The following is a 16,096-nucleotide window of genomic DNA, read 5'->3' as shown; positions in this document are numbered from 1 at the left end:
TCTCAGCATAGGCCTTTCCATCAGTGGTCGCGCTCGCCCTCTGGCAAGCGGGAGGCTATTCTACCGGTTATTTACCAGTCACTGAGAGGCTGCCATCATAAGAAACTGAAGGAAGGTTACCTACTACCAGTCTCCACTGAAATCACTCCATCCTGCCCGACAATAGCGGACAGAGACAGTAGAACCAACAACAAAAAAGTCCGTCCGGAACCAGCACTATCAGAATCCCCAATTAAGGCCAATTCAGACCTGACCAGCACAATGGACTTGATCTTGAATAGACTAGCTGAGGTCCATGATTTAGCGAAATCGACAAAAAATAACACTGACTCCATGCAGCTGGAACTCACAGCAATCCGCTCCGACATGAGTACTATGAACAAAAGCATTTGTGAGGCGGAACAACGCATAAGCGACGTAGAAGACAGGACCTCCCAATCCTCCAAAGCCATTAATTGCCTCCTGAACACCACAAATGAACTCAAGAGACAAAACGCAGAGTTGGAGGATCGTCACAGGAGAGGGAATGTATGTATCTTTGGCATTCCGGAGGACTCAGAGAAAGATGCAGGCTCCTGCATAGCCTTTCTTGAGGCGTGGATTCCAATAATCACAGGGATTAATTTCCAACATGGACAGGGCGCACAGAATACCAACATTCAAATCTCCAGGGAGGAAAGGTCCCAGACCTATGATATGTAAACCGCTCCGCTACCAGCACGCAGATGCGATCTTTCAATTTGCCAGGAAAAATCACCGCGTCACCTGGGAAGGTCAACGCATAATACTCACGCAGGATTACTCCAAAGAATATGTCTGTGAGGAAAGGATTCCTCCAGCTGAGAGACAAACTGAAAGAGAAAAACATTCAATCCTCCTTTGCAGGCCCTTCGAAATTCAAGATCACAGACAATGGCAAAACGCATTTCTTTACTAATCCTCAAGACCTTATACGCCATCTGGAAGACTCTCCCTCACAGTGTATGGACCTATCTAGCGGCTCATCCAACAAGAGGAAACCCGATATCAACTACGCTACTGTTCCGTGAATTGCATGTCTTGCATGACCCGCTGGTTCTTCTGTAACTCTGTCCTCTCGCCATCCTTCTGCAAAATGCTTTCACATGTTGTTTAATACTATCACGCTGTTATTCACCATCAGGTGCCCAATATTATTGTATAAGTTGTTGTCTCACAAACGCTTATCCCTTGTGGTTGACAATTGTTGGACCTTCCATCCAAGTCGCCACCTGACCAAATTGTCTGCTATATGATGTAGCTCACTAGATACTGTTGTGCCCTTTAATTCATATACTTGTAGATAAGACAGGAGTATAACCCATGGACCAGGTCAGGACTGGGTAGGAAGGTACAATTATCACACAATGTCCTGAAAGGTAAAAGTCAGTAGACAGTTATGTATAGCATGCACATAGCATTGCTGTAGTAGACAAGAAGGAGATTATTCATTTTTTAGGTCAAAAGATAGTTATTCATCTTTATGTAATAGCATTCATTTCATGGTTGGAAATATACAGTTAGAAATATACAGTTAGAAACAGCACTGCTTTGAATGTATTGACAACCACAAGAAACTTAGTGCAACAACAAACGTGAATAAATAGTGCAAGTGGCGACGCAAGTGGAAGGAGAGAAAACAGCGTGGTCGGCGCACTGTGTGTGAGGTGCAAATTATCTACAGTGAGTGGCTAAGGACATTGTGTGATAATTGTACTTTAATTCATATAGGCACCTTGGATCTATATGTTCATACACATACCAAGTTTACGTTGACTGTTATCACAAGCACGGGCCCCTATGAGCCTTACTCTTAAGGGTGCCCTCATGACCTTTTTGCTTCACTTTTATTGCCACCCGCTTTAACTTATGGTGTGGCGTAGTTCTATAACTTACATTTCTCCTGATCAGACACCTGTTCCATTATGTCTCCCTGTGTTGCCTTTAGACGGTGCTGCCGTCGCAGCTCCTGTCTTCGAGTTTTTCAGGGAGGGGGGGGCTGGGAGGGGTGGGTGAGAGGGGAGAGGGGGTAGGGAGGGGGGGGTTGCAGGGTATAGGGGTAAACGTAAGTTTGGCTGTTTCCTTTTTGTTCATTTTTTTTGTACTAACTGTTCTGCTAAGCACACATGTAGTAGCTCATTGGTCCCATTCAACTTGCAGACTCATAATCGGACATCACACACACAGGCTCAAATCCAGACATCACATGTTTCCCATCACGAGGAAGACCCCAACTTATAATTGGACCCATTCCATGTTGTAGAGGTCACTGCTGTGGTTTAAGTTGCAAACTCCGCCTCCACAACTGCACTTATCACAGAGCCGATCACTTCTCTAGCGACCATTAGCCTTTAGATGGCTCAGACTAAAACCCTGGCAGAAAACCTTAATATCGTTTCTCTAAACGTGAAAGGACTTAATCACCCAGTAAAACGTAGAAAAGTCTTTGATTATTTAGCTAAGTCCAAGGGTGACGTCATCCTACTTCAGGAGACAAAACTTTCAGAAGATGATATTGGATTTATAAAACATCACTGGATCTCACATACCCTATGCTCCCCGGCCATCAATACGAAAAGAGGGGTGATCACTCTACTTTCAAAAAAATCAAACATTTCCGTAATCTCACACTCCCAAGACAAAGATGGAAGATTATTAGATACTCCCCTTATGAGAGATGAAGACCCCATCCATGTAGTAAACACATATGGGCCTAACGCTGACGACCCTGACTTCTGGGAATCTGTCTCAACCTCCATTGAGGATAACCCTCAAGATTAACTCTTGATAGTGGGTGGAGACTTCAATCTCCCGTTAGACCCTCTTCTAGATCGCCAATCCAAATCCACATACCAATCTTCCCACTCCCATGAAACACTTAAACGTATCTGCTCCAAATTTAACTTAAGAGACTCCTGGCGTCTACAACACCCTGATGGGAGGGATTATACATTCTACTCGGTACCACATAACTCTTATTCTAGAATTCTTAGTCTAGAATTCTAATCTCTAGCCCTTTCACACATCTTATAGAAGAAACGGACATAGCACCCAAACTTGTATCCGACCACGCTTGCATCAACACTAAACTCGCAGGTTCACATTCTATCCTACCCCCGAAGCACTGGCGCTTTAATGAAGACATACTTTCAGACCCAGAGAAGAAACAACGAATAGAGAACGCTATTCGTGAATATATTGCACTGAACGATCTCCCAGATACGAGCACTTCTGTTGTTTGGGATGCACTCAAAGCCATGATTAGGGGCATCATTATAGGTATTAGAGCACAGTCCAACAAAACAACTCGGATATTGATGCACTTGAGAAAGACATCAAGTCACTAGAAATTGCACACTCAGCTAACTTAGATAATAATTCTGCTCTGGACCAACTTATGAAAAAGAAATACGAGTACAAGACTATTGTGAGCAAGCGCGCTGGGATATGGATAAATAAATTCAAAGCACTCAAATTATGCGAGGGGAATAAGGCAGGGAGACTACTTGTGTCTTATCTCAAACACAGACAAAAGCAATTCAATATAGCATCGATTAAAGATCCCAACAACAACATCCATACCAATCAAAATAAAATTCGTGACACCTTCCAGTCTTTCTATGAAGACCTTTACAAAAACAAGATGACATTTAGCCCAGAGACATGCTCCAACTACCTACAATCTCTACACCTCCCTAGACTCTCGGAGGACGATAGCTCTAAATTAGGATCCCCATTCACCGACAAAGAACTCTCTTCCTCTATTAAATCCCTTAAAAGTAACAAAGCACCAGGCCCAGATGGCTTCTCGGCCGGTTTCTGCAAAGTGTTTGAGAAACCTCTTAGCCCTTCCTTACTAAAATTATTTAACTCTTTTGCTGCAGAGGGGGACGTCTCTAAATCTATGGGTGAAGCCACTATAATTGTGATCCCAAAAGAAGGTAAAGATCCCCTTTTAACAAAAAACTACCGTCCAATCTCGCTCATCAATCTAAATTGCAAAATATATGCAAAAATCTTAGCCAACAGACTCAATACAATCCTCCCAAAACTCATTAGCAATTCTCAAGTGGGGTTTCTTAAATACCGCATGTCCAAGGCTGCTGTGCCATGTCTTGGAAAAGGCCAAAAAAACAGCCTCTCTTCTGTTGCCATCACCCTGGACGCGGAAAAAGCGTTCAACAGGGTGTCTTGGACCTTTTTGGAACAATGCATGCTTCTCTTTAACCTGGGAAAGAGTTATATAGACATGGTAATGGCCCTCTACTCCTCTCTGACCGCCAGGATAGCCATAAACGGCTCCCTGTCTGAACCATTTCGCTTAGAACAAGGCTGCCTCTCTCGCCAGCACTGTTTCTTCTGGCCCTTGAACACCTCATCACAGATATAAAACAGAATGAAGATATCATGGGTGTGGAATTCGGTGAGACATGGGTGAAACTGGCCGCCTATGCGGATGATATCCTGGTAGTTTCTGAACATCCAGATACTACCATCGAGGCTCTCATGTCCTCCATTGAAAGATACTCTGCTCGCTCTAGTTACAAACTGAACTGCGACAAATCAGAGTTTAAACCCCTGAACATCTACGGCCCCAGAGACATGCTAGGTAACTCCCGCCTTTCATGGCAGATCGACTTCATTAAATACCTCTGGATTGAATTTGGCAGCACCCTTCTTGAAACACTCCAGTGCAACGAGAAAATCACCCTAGAAAAAATTAAATCACAACTGGACGGTTGGTCCCCTTGCTTCATAACATGGCGGGGGAGGGTTGAGACCATCAAGATGATGGTATCTCCTCTGGTGAACTATCTTATCACAAAGCTGCCCCTCATTTTAACTCCGGATTTCCATCACAAATTAGATGCCTTAATTACTAAATTTCTCTGGAAAGGGAAAAGAGCAAGGATTAGCATAAAGAAACTCCGCCTGGATAAGTCTTTGGGAGGGGTCAACTTAGCGGATTTCAAGCTGTACCAAACGGCCTTCCTCGCCAAACAAGGCTCTTACTGGCTAACACCTCCTGCCAACTACACCCCTGTTTGGCTAGACATAGAAAAAGCCCTTTTTAAAAATCTCGCCCCAGCGGCCGCCTTGACTGTGAATCTTAACAGGGTCACTAGTTCAAAATCCTCCTTACGAAACACAAAAATCGCTTTGCTGAAAATCAACACATTTCTAGACACCAGTATACGAAGCTCTGGATGGGAATCGATCTGGCATAACCATATCTTACTTTATAAGGGTAAACACTACACAACGACTTATGGGTCGAAAAAGGTATTTGCTTTCCGCACCAATTGTATCAAGACTCTTACCCTCTCTCCTTCAGGGAACTCCAAACCAGATACAGCCTTGCTCCGCTTGAATTCTATAACTTTTTTAAAGTAAAGTCGGCGATCACCGAAGCAAAACTCTCTTCAAGCCTGCCCTCCCTACCAAACTACCTCTCTAAACTAAACAGACTCGGCCACCAGGATTTATAAACTACTTACTCCAACCTCAATAAACACCTCACACAGTTCTAGGAATCACACTCCTCTCTCCCAATATCTGACGTGGATTGGGCCAAAACCTGGGAATCAACCATGAGACACAAAATCAGCCCTAATCTCTCCCAGACAAAATTGTGGCTGCTCCATAGAGCTTTCTGAACTCCAACCCGTCTTTTCGCCCACAACATTAGAGACTACGCATTCTGTGGGAATTGTAAGGATAGGGACGGAGATCTAGAACATTGCGTATGTGTGATACCCTTTTGGGATAAAGTATTCGCTTTCCTCACTAATGTTTTCTAATACTACCCCTCCCCCCCCCGAGAAATAATATATTGTGTCCCTTACTGACAAAGATAGAGCCTTACTAGATCTACTCCTCATGGCTGCAGTTTAAGTGGTCCTCAATAATTGGAAAGACACCCGCAAGGCCTCCTTTGCCTGCTGGTTAAATTGGGTAACTAACTTACGAGGAGCTGACAACATATCACTCCAACACTCGCCGTGGCGTCCTCCCCACAGACGAATGTGGGACACTCTTGACAACTATTTTAGTGCTCACAAGCCACCTTGAACCCCTTTCACTACACTAAGATCCCGGCCATCTTGGCATTGCACGAGCTCCCCACTTTATTTCTCTGGTTAACCTTCTTGCCTTGACAGCGGTTGTCATCATATGTGGGCCAAGGCACAGATACAACTTACGTGACATGTATGATCATTGTTATGTCTTTTCTTTTGTTATTTTCTGGATTACTTGATGTGCATTATCGTCCATTCAATTATCACTTTTACAGCCGATATTTTGAGCTTATATGTATCAATCATATGCCTTACTCCTTTATGTTTTTAATGTCTGTAGCCTTTTATTTCAGGTTTTTTTTTCTCTGGAAACAACCAATAAAAAACTTTTGAACATTAATAATGCCTTGCTCTCCCATTTCATCTAACATGCGTTTTATCTCTTGCCTCGCAATTATAGGAACCTTTTGCACCTTATGTTGCATGGGAACTGCATCAGGTTTGAGCATGATCTTATGCAGATATCCTTTTAATTCACCAATCCCTTCTGAGAATAAATTATTCATGCTTTCCACAATAACTTCAGCACTGACTTCTTCAACCACCATAACTTGATTTGATGCTCTTGGGTTTATAATAATGTGTAACTCGTATTGGTGTGCCCACCCTAAAATTGATGGTCCACTGCGTGCTACATATACTTTACTTTTTACACACCGATTGTGGAAAGCAATCTCTGTTAACATATAACCAATAATATCTATCCAATTTGTCTTACGTACAGATTCGAAGCCCTTAATTAAGATATTGTCTCTTGGTGGTGCGGGTAAAGAATCTGCAAGATTAGCAGCTCGTTTGCAAGGCAAGAGTATTGGTATAGAATTGAGTACATTGCTGGATGGAAAAACTGTCAGGCCGATGGTTTATCCAGATTGGTATACACCCATTACAACGCAACTTTTACAACGCATGACTTTTACAACGAAATTTTTACAACGCATGATCCATTACAACGAATACCATTACAACGCATTTTTTTACAATGCATATACATTTACAACACATACCATTACAACGTAAGTATAGGTAAGTATGGTTTTTGGGTAAAGGGGTTTTTTTAGGGTTCAGGGCTAGGTTTGGGTTTTTGGGTAAAGGGATATTTTTAGGGTTCAGGGCTAGGTTTGGGTTTTTGGGTAAAGGGGTATTTTTAGGGTTCAGGGCTAGGTTTGGGTTTTTGGGTAAAGGGGTATTTTTAGGGTTCAGGGCTAGGTATGGGTTTTTGGGTAAAGGGGTATTTTTAGGGTTCAGGGCTAGGTTTGGGTTTTTGGGGAAAGGGGTATTTTTAGGGTTCAGGGCTAGGTTTGGGTTTTTGGGTAAAGGGGTATTTTTAGGGTTCAGGGCTAGGTATGGGTTTTTGGGTAAAGGGGTATTTTTAGGGTTCAGGGCTAGGTTTGGGTTTTTGGGTAAAGGGGTATTTTTAGGGTTCAGGGCTAGGTATGGGTTTTTGGGTAAAGGGGTATTTTTAGGGTTCAGGGCTAGGTTTGGGTTTTTGGGTAAAGGGGTATTTTTAGGGTTCAGGGCTAGGTTTGGGTTTTTGGGTAAAGGGGTATTTTTAGGGTTCAGGGCTAGGTATGGGTTTTTGGGTAAAGGGGTATTTTTAGGGTTCAGGGCTAGGTTTGGGTTTTTGGGTAAAGGGGTATTTTTAGGGTTCAGGGCTAGGTATGGGTTTTTGGGTAAAGGGGTATTTTTAGGGTTCAGGGCTAGGTTTGGGTTTTTGGGTAAAGGGGTACTTTTTAAAAATTAAATTAAATTACAAAAAAATTAAAATTACTAAAAAATTACAGAATTAAAATTAAATTATACTAAATTTAGTAACTTACATTTTTTTTTTAATTATATACTTACCTATACTTACGTTGTAATGGTATGCGTTGTAAAGGTATATGCGTTGTAAAAAAATGCGTTGTAATGGTATTCGTTGTAATGGATCCTGCGTTGTAAAAGTTGCGTTGTAAAAGCATGCGTTGTAACAGTATGCGTTATACCGTCATGCATCCATCCAGATTGTCCACTTCGTACCAAGGTTGGGGCAAATTGCAAGTCAAATCCTTTGAGTGTGACGATGCTGTGGCTTTTGTTGAAGAGTTGGTTGAGGTATGTAATGGATAAATTAATAAGCAACTATGGTAAGAATGTATGTCAAAGGATGGAGCTTTACAACTAGTTATGAGTTTGATTGTCAAAAGAGGTGGGTGTGAGAGCACTGTTCCTGCCACTGTGAGGCCAATTGGGAAAATTCTAGACAATCTGTCAATATCCAATGGGGATGTAATAATGAAAGATGACAAATTTGTTCCGCCACAAGAGTTAAGATTTACATTGTTTAAATTAGCTCATAAATGTCACCTGGGCCAATCCCTTATTAAGAAAAGGGTACGTGAACATTTCTGGTGGCCTGCTATGGACCAACAAATATCTGAGTGGGTGGAGAGCTGCATTGACTGTAGTGAGAGCGAAAAAAGATTGAAGATTGGGAGCCAGGCCGAAATGGGTGTGAAAGAGGATCCTGTGTGAAGTTACCACGAGTAACACTAACTGTGTGTTGGATGAAATTTTTAAAGAAGGCTATCCGGTCAAGTTAATTACTGACAATGGTGCACAACTTACATCAGCAGAGATGGCCAGGTACTTAAAAACTTGTGGGATCTTGCAAACAAGGACATCTTTGTACAACCCACAAGGCAATGGTGTTGTAGAGAGGGTAAACCACATGGTTAAAGGTGTCATATAGATAATAGTTGTGAACAAGAGAAATGTACGAGACCTGTTTGATCTAATTTGGGCTTACCGAACCACGGAAAATACTGTTACTAAAAATAAATACCCTTTTACATGATGAGAGGACGGAATGCTAGCACTAAGTTGGTGCCAGCTTGACTGAAAGCACTGTTAGGCCAGGCCAACTTAGAAGAAGAGAAAAGGAACCAAGATGGGGCGTCAGTACAGAGAAGTGTCATAAAAGTGTATGATTGGGTAAACGTCAAGCCTGGGCACATAAGCAGTGGTCTCACAAAGTTTCGTGGTCCATATAAGGTAAAGAGTGTAGATGATGGGTATGTTACCTTGCATATTGTTGAAAACTGAAATATGAGGAGAGTTGCTCTGTACAAAAAAAATGCAAGTTGTGGAGAGAACCAGCCATTTAGTGAGTTCAATAGTACTTACAATCCTTATATGTTGATAAGTGATGACGATGTAATGGGTAGATTGCCAAGTGATGTTTCAGGAGACTGTGGTGACGGTCTTGGGAGAGTCAGTAACAGGGTGCTTTCTCAAAGACTCTGGTGTCCACCCAGATACCTTCAAGATTGTGTGTGGCGACTTGAAGTGAAATTCATGTATTCGTTATTACTGGCTATTTCACACTAAATGTCTAAATTCAGGCAATATTTTTTTGTTGTTGTTAAAGGAGAGAAGATGTGTTGTATCTTCGTGTGTGCTTAGTCCTTTAAGAGAACCATTCCAGCACCTAGGTTCTGGCGTTGTCATGCTGAATGACATAGGTGCATTGCTGACCAGTCAGAAGATACTGCATTGGTGATCCTTCTCCAGCCAGCAGACAACTGTGCTTGAAATAAAGTGTATCCTTCTACACACCATTGGATCGGCGTATCTTTGAATACAACAGTAGTCCTTCCTTAACTCTTTCCTTTATCAAAGCCAAACCTTCAGTTTTTATTTATAAAAGTTCCTTTGGCTGCCTTTGCGGCATTTATCAAAAGACTACCCATAAGATCCTTCACAATTCCTGTTTCTTTGAATGTTGTTTTGGTGAGACTCAAATGGCATTTACTCAGATAGAAGCCTTTCCCTCTCTTGGGAGCCTAACTTGATACTTTCTAAATTGATGGCTTCCCCTTCTGAAACCATACCCAAGGCTTCATTACAGCAGGTTATTTGGAAGGTTCTTTTCTTAGTGGCTATTACATTGCCCAGTAAGGTTTGGGGGCTTTAATCTCATTCTGAGATACAATAACCCATTTCTTCACACAGAGTGGTTTAAAGACCCATCTTACTTTCCTTGCGAAAGTTTATTCCGGCTTTCATGTCAGTAAAACTATCTCTACTGGTTTTCTTCAGGAATCAGTCTTCTCCTGGCAGAGGTCCCTTCACTCTCTTGATGTCATTCTTGAGATTGTATGTAGACCGGCCCCAAGTCATTGGTAAAACTAACCAACTCTGTGATTTAAGGTTTCCTCTCTACTGGCATGGCTTCCTACAAACGGTCCATTGCCAGATGAATATATTGTGCATTACCCTTTTATCAGTTAGCCCACAACCCTCTTCTTGGCAAACCTTCAATGTCCCAAAAGCAGATTTGTAAGTTCAAGAAGTCTATACACTTTGAAAAATCCTGCTGTTCGGTTGTGGACTCCAGACCTGTCACTTTCATTGGCCAAGTTACTTTGAATCTCTTCAGAAAAGGTTTTTGTTAGTTAACTTCCAAGTTCTGTTTGACAGTTGCATGTTTTTGTGAAACTCTTGCTATTCTGATCTACGTTTGACTATTGGTGAAGATCCGAAGGTGCAGAAGGAAATGTTACTTGTAATCTTATTTTTGCATCATAGGCATTTTCACTGAAGCCATAAACAGCCATCCCTCCTTCTTGGTTGTTAATTATCAAGCCTCAAATGACCTTTCTATTGCTTTAAAATTCTGCATATCTCCATCAGACAGCTGCTAGCTTCTTAAAGAAGCAGTTAATGCTTTTCTACCTTGTGCACTTTTAACATAACATTCTCCTTTTCTTTATGTTTCTCTGTAACAGGGGTTTGCAAGATCAGGACAGTCTCTTGTTAGATGCAGTCTTTTGTATTGTTTAACTGTGGTTACCACCAGAGGAATGTGGAAGGAACTGGCCTGTTGTCTTGAACCTGCTTTTGGAAAATGGGAATGTTTACCTCCAATTCAAGATATGAGTCTCTGCACACTGGTGGGTATATGCTCTGCTCATGACTTCAGTGTAGACAGCTTTAAGGAATAAGGGAGCTATGTGGACTTAATATGCCTTTGGGACTTGTCACCATAGAATAGCCTGGAAGGTTATGGATCACTGTTTTTTGGAGGCAGGGGAGTCTGGATCATCCCTGGTGAAGGTCAAGGGGTGGGAAATCCAGGTCATAAGTGGTGGTTGGGCTTTATTAGCAGCCCACTTCGCTTAGGATGGTGTCTGGCAACTTTCCATATTTTATTGACTCCTTTGCTATTACTTCTGCTCATTCACCTTTATTGCACTCCTCACTTTTGTTTCCCTTCTGAGTTCACTGAACACCTTGCCTTAACTCTGACATGCTCCCTGGATTACAATTTGCTATTGTTTACTGACAGGTCCCCTGAACTCTCAGGGGGTAGGGGAGGTGTGTGCGTCTGTTTGCAATCCTGAGCTTTGTTCCTACAACTTAGGACACCAATCCATTGCTGACTTCAAGGCAGCAAAGGGCGGTGGCTTAGCAGACGTCTAATGCCTGGCAATATTACGCTTGTCATTAATTGTACTGTTGCCCAATTTGGTCTGCTCCCCTCGAAGGCTGCCCATGTTTTCCAGGATACCCAGCAGAGTGATACGGAAAGCACTCAAGCAGCTTCTCTAGTACTCCGGAAAGAGTAGAAATAAATCTTAGAACATAAAATCCTACACTGGGAAACTCCCCTATCAAAGACGTTTGTCATCACTAGCACATCTGAGGCAGACTAGCATGGGAAGCGCACCCATCCTCCACAGGTGCTGAGGAGTGAGAAAGGAGATGTATATATGTATTCCAGCTGTATGAGGCCCAGACGGGAGGCTATGACCAGTTCATGTGGGCCATCCTTGTCTCCCTCCAGTTGCTCTCATCCGTTTAGCCCATCAAGTGCACCCACTTCTCTCGTAAAGCATCAAAGCGATCCAAAGTATTTATCACAAGGGGACCTATAGAGGATTGATATGGAGCCCTTGCTCAGGGTAACTTTGGGTTCCAATAAGTTGTATTTCTGTAGGTCAACCAGAGCTGGCTGATATACTATCCAGGCCTGGCATAGTTGTAGAATGTGATATAACTAGGTTATATGGAGTTCGAATTCCATCTGAAGCTCCTGAAATGATTAAATCTGTGAGTCACTCCAGACATCACCCATCCTTGAAACCAATAAGGTTCCGATGGTCAAATTCCTCTTAATGGGCAGTATGGAAAATAATGTTTCTGGTCCCACTAGATCCATCGAAAGGCTAACTGCCAACACGAGAGGCATCCTTGTGACTACTGGGAGCAACCTTTGGGGTTGGGGGGGTTGCCATATTGTAGGCCCATAATATGCTGCCATCCAATGAGGGACACCTCCAGGTAGAATGCAGGGTCTACATGAGCCCCAAACAGCTAATTCTTTATCACTTGAATTTGAGAAGCCCAGTAATAGAAGCATTGGTTGGCCATATCCATCCCTCCCTAATCGGTGGATTGTATGCATTTGTAGAGTTTTATCCCCCCCCAAAGAAAGGCTTGCACCCTCACAGTTAAAGCCTCAAATCAAGTTTGCGTGATAGAGTAAAAATCAATTTTAATTTACACCACCCTGCCCGGCATATTAAGCCCCCCCCCCCTTTATTCATGGCACATCCTACCTTAGCCAGTAGCTGGGCGAGATTGAGGCTCCAGGTCAAAATAATGAATCCCCAGGTACTGGAAACTGAGTTTACAGACATGACTGCCAGAGTACAGTCTCCCTATCTCCTGTGAGTGGGACCAAGAGTGACTTAAACTAATTAACCCGTAGCCCTGATGCTTCGCCACAGAGATGACTCATTTGGAGCCACTGATGTTTGGTTGGTACATAAAGAGTAATGTCATCAGCTTAGAGCGCAATCTGGTCCTCAAGGCTGTTGCTCTATTGGATCCCCCGTTACACCAAACCCAGACTGCCAGGGGCTCTATCGCCAGAGCAAATAGTGGTGAGACAGGGCAGCCATGCTTAGTGCCCCAGCTGAAACAGTGATGAGAAGGTGTTCATTCTCACCTGTGCTTAGGGCTGAGCATAAAGTGCTCTAATAAAAGAAAGGCATTGAGGACCAAACCCTATCTGAGAGAGTACTTGGAACATAATAATCCACTGATGAGATTCAAATGCTTTTTCAAAATCTAAAAGCATAAGTGCAGAGGGGGTCTTTGAGTTTAAGATGATGTGCTAAAGCGATATTGACTCTGTATGCAGTGACTACGGGTGGGCATAAAGCCACATTGGTCAGGAAGGACGAGGGAGACAATCACTTGCAGCAGCCTGTTAGCTAGGATTTTAGTGTAGATCTTAATCTCTAAATTTATGAGCGCAAGATCAGGCGATAGGATGAACAATACTCTGCGGGCTGCTAGTTTTGTGAAGGACTATGATAGTGGCCATAACCAGCTTTCTGGTAAATGCCCAGTGTTTATGGCCACCTGGTAACAGTTTGGGATATGGGGAGGGAGTGGAGATTTAAACTTGGAATAGAATTCAGTTATTAATCCATCCAGTCCAGGTGTATTATACTACTGCATACTTTTGATGGCCTCCTTGACCTCCTCCAGAGTAAGGTATTGATCTAGGGAGTCTCTATCTGCTGCAATGAGGACGGCTAAGGGGAGCTCAGCAATAAGGGGGTGAGTGTATTCATTTTGGGCTGGTTGGCGCTGAGCATACAGATTCTTGTAAAAGGAAGCAAAAGCGGACACAATCTTGGAGGAGGTGTGGAGCTCCTCCCCTGATGGACCCTGAATCTCTGGGATCCATCTCAAAATCATAATTGGGTTGCCAGCCAAAAAAGCAGCTTCCCAGATTTATGCTCGTAGACGCATCTTGTGGAGGTGACCTAACATTACCTGGATTTCTCCAAACAAAGCTGGTGCACGGAGGTTCGGTCTATCTCTCGCTGAGGAGTTTTTCATCTTCTGTTCGTCCATAGGTACGTTGTATGCTTCATAAATCAAAATACAGTCCCCTCTCTGAATGCGGTCATTAAGACCATGGGCGCTTCACGTCATCACCGTAAACACAACCATCTGGGCAATGGTAAAGATGTGAGTGTGTATGCATGAGGTGCATTACCGTCATCAAGTCAAGCAGACTTCCAGGTGTTTTGTGAGTAGGGAAAATGTAGTGCTTGTGGCCTGCTACGAGAAGTTACTGTGTACTAAAAATGAACAAACTGGTCAAACAACGTACAAACTGGCAAAGCCCCCAGCAGGCCCTTTCCTCTCTTCCACCCCTGAAGCATCTGTTGCCTGATCCAATCCCATAAACATGGGGGGGAAAAATGAAATGGGGACTACACATGCCAAACCCCACTTATCGTTAAAGGATACTATGCTGCTGGCTAAAAAGAGTTGTCAAGGTAGTTTTGAATTAGAAAACAGAGCATGTAGGACATTTGGTCCAAGGGAACAAGTAGCACACAAAGGGCATACAGTCAATGCAAGGACAGAGGTGACCTCCGGGTGAAGGTTTCTGGAGGCAGCCAAGTCTCACTGGGGGCGAACATTCCCTGCTCAACCTCCCATGGGTGCAACTGACCTCCGCATCAGAGTAGGCCACGATCTCCAGGACATAGCAGTCAATAGACTTTGCAACTGGCTGTTTTACCTTTGCCGCTAGGCAGATGGGATGTGTCGACTGCTCAGATAGCAGATGGGAAGGGTTGTTGGAGTTCCCTTTCCTTCATCATCCATACCCTGGGGAACATCAGCATGTAGGTAAGGTTCATTACTGTGAGTTTTTCTTAATGACGTTGAAGGCCTTCCACTCTTTTTGACCTGGTCGATATAATCTTGATATATAATGATAACCAATATAATGATGCAGCTGGACTGAAAGGGAAGAGGCCTTCATTCCTCAGCCCCCCAAAGAATTGAATCTCTGTCTTTGTACATTGAGGTTCTTAGAAATGAGGGTTCAGGAAGAAGGTTTTTTGTGCTATAGCACTGTGACGTTTTCCCAGGACAAAGCAGGAGGAAAGTTGATCCGTGGGTATCTAGGACATGATCTAGGATTCCAAGAACTTCTCCGGGGATGGTCCTTCCACTCCCTCTGGAAAGCCCGCAAATCTCAAGTTGTTCCTCCGCACCCTGTTTTCAGTTCCCATGGCACTTGCTTTCAGGAGCATGGAGCACATGGAGAGGCAGAGAACCACAGACTATCGTTCTGCAACAGTATCTTTAAGTGTGTAGATCTGTCCCTCTGCTTTCGACACTCAATACACAACTTCCGCGGGTCCTGTTGCAGTAGCGCTACATCTAACTTGCTAATTTTGGTTCTAGGGGATTTTTGGGATGCCTAAATGGCTTGTAGGATAGTCTGGTCCTAGACTGTTGGAGGAGGAGGCCGAGCGGGGACTGCAGACTGCTTAGATATCTCAAGTGGAGGCGGAGTAAACTCTTATCATGATCAGCGCCTGCAAGGATGATGAACACTCCTTCCCCATGTGGGGGTTGTGCTGCAGCATCACGGTCTTCTTACCCGATGGAAGTCAGATGGCATAGGTGGCTGGCTCCCGTGGCCCGCTTGCACTGCAAGGCTCCATGCCACCTATGGGCAACACAAGCAGTCGCTAGAGTGCATGCAGAGTTCATAATGCCACCAGGGGCCTGAAAATCCAGTTCCCTGAGGCTGAGGTCCCAGGTGGGAAAAACATAGGCAGCCTAATAGCCGGAAGTAAAAATGTCATTCACATTCAAATCAGCCAAGAAAACCTTTGCATATGTTCTTCAAGCAGGAAGTGCCTTTCTTTATCTGATTATTCTAATATGCATTTTTTATTCCCTTCAACTGCTTTATAATATCCCCGCACGAGTAATTTTCATAATCTAAATTTGGTGCCCGTTGGTTTTAGGTTTAAAGTATTTTATTGCATCATTGTAAACAATACAAACAAATGAATACAGTTGTCTCGAAAAAGGTAGTGCAAAGCTTCCGCTACAGAAGCGCAACCAGCGTGCGAGGCTCTGCAATTATAACGTCCATCAGAGCACGGTGCCGGGTGCGTATGCGG

Source organism: Lissotriton helveticus, chromosome 2_1, assembly GCF_964261635.1.
Source record: "Lissotriton helveticus chromosome 2_1, aLisHel1.1, whole genome shotgun sequence".
NCBI classification, from domain to species: Eukaryota; Metazoa; Chordata; class Amphibia; order Caudata; family Salamandridae; genus Lissotriton; species Lissotriton helveticus.
The sequence above is the reverse complement of the archived record's forward strand: the minus strand, read 5'-3'. Positions refer to the sequence as shown.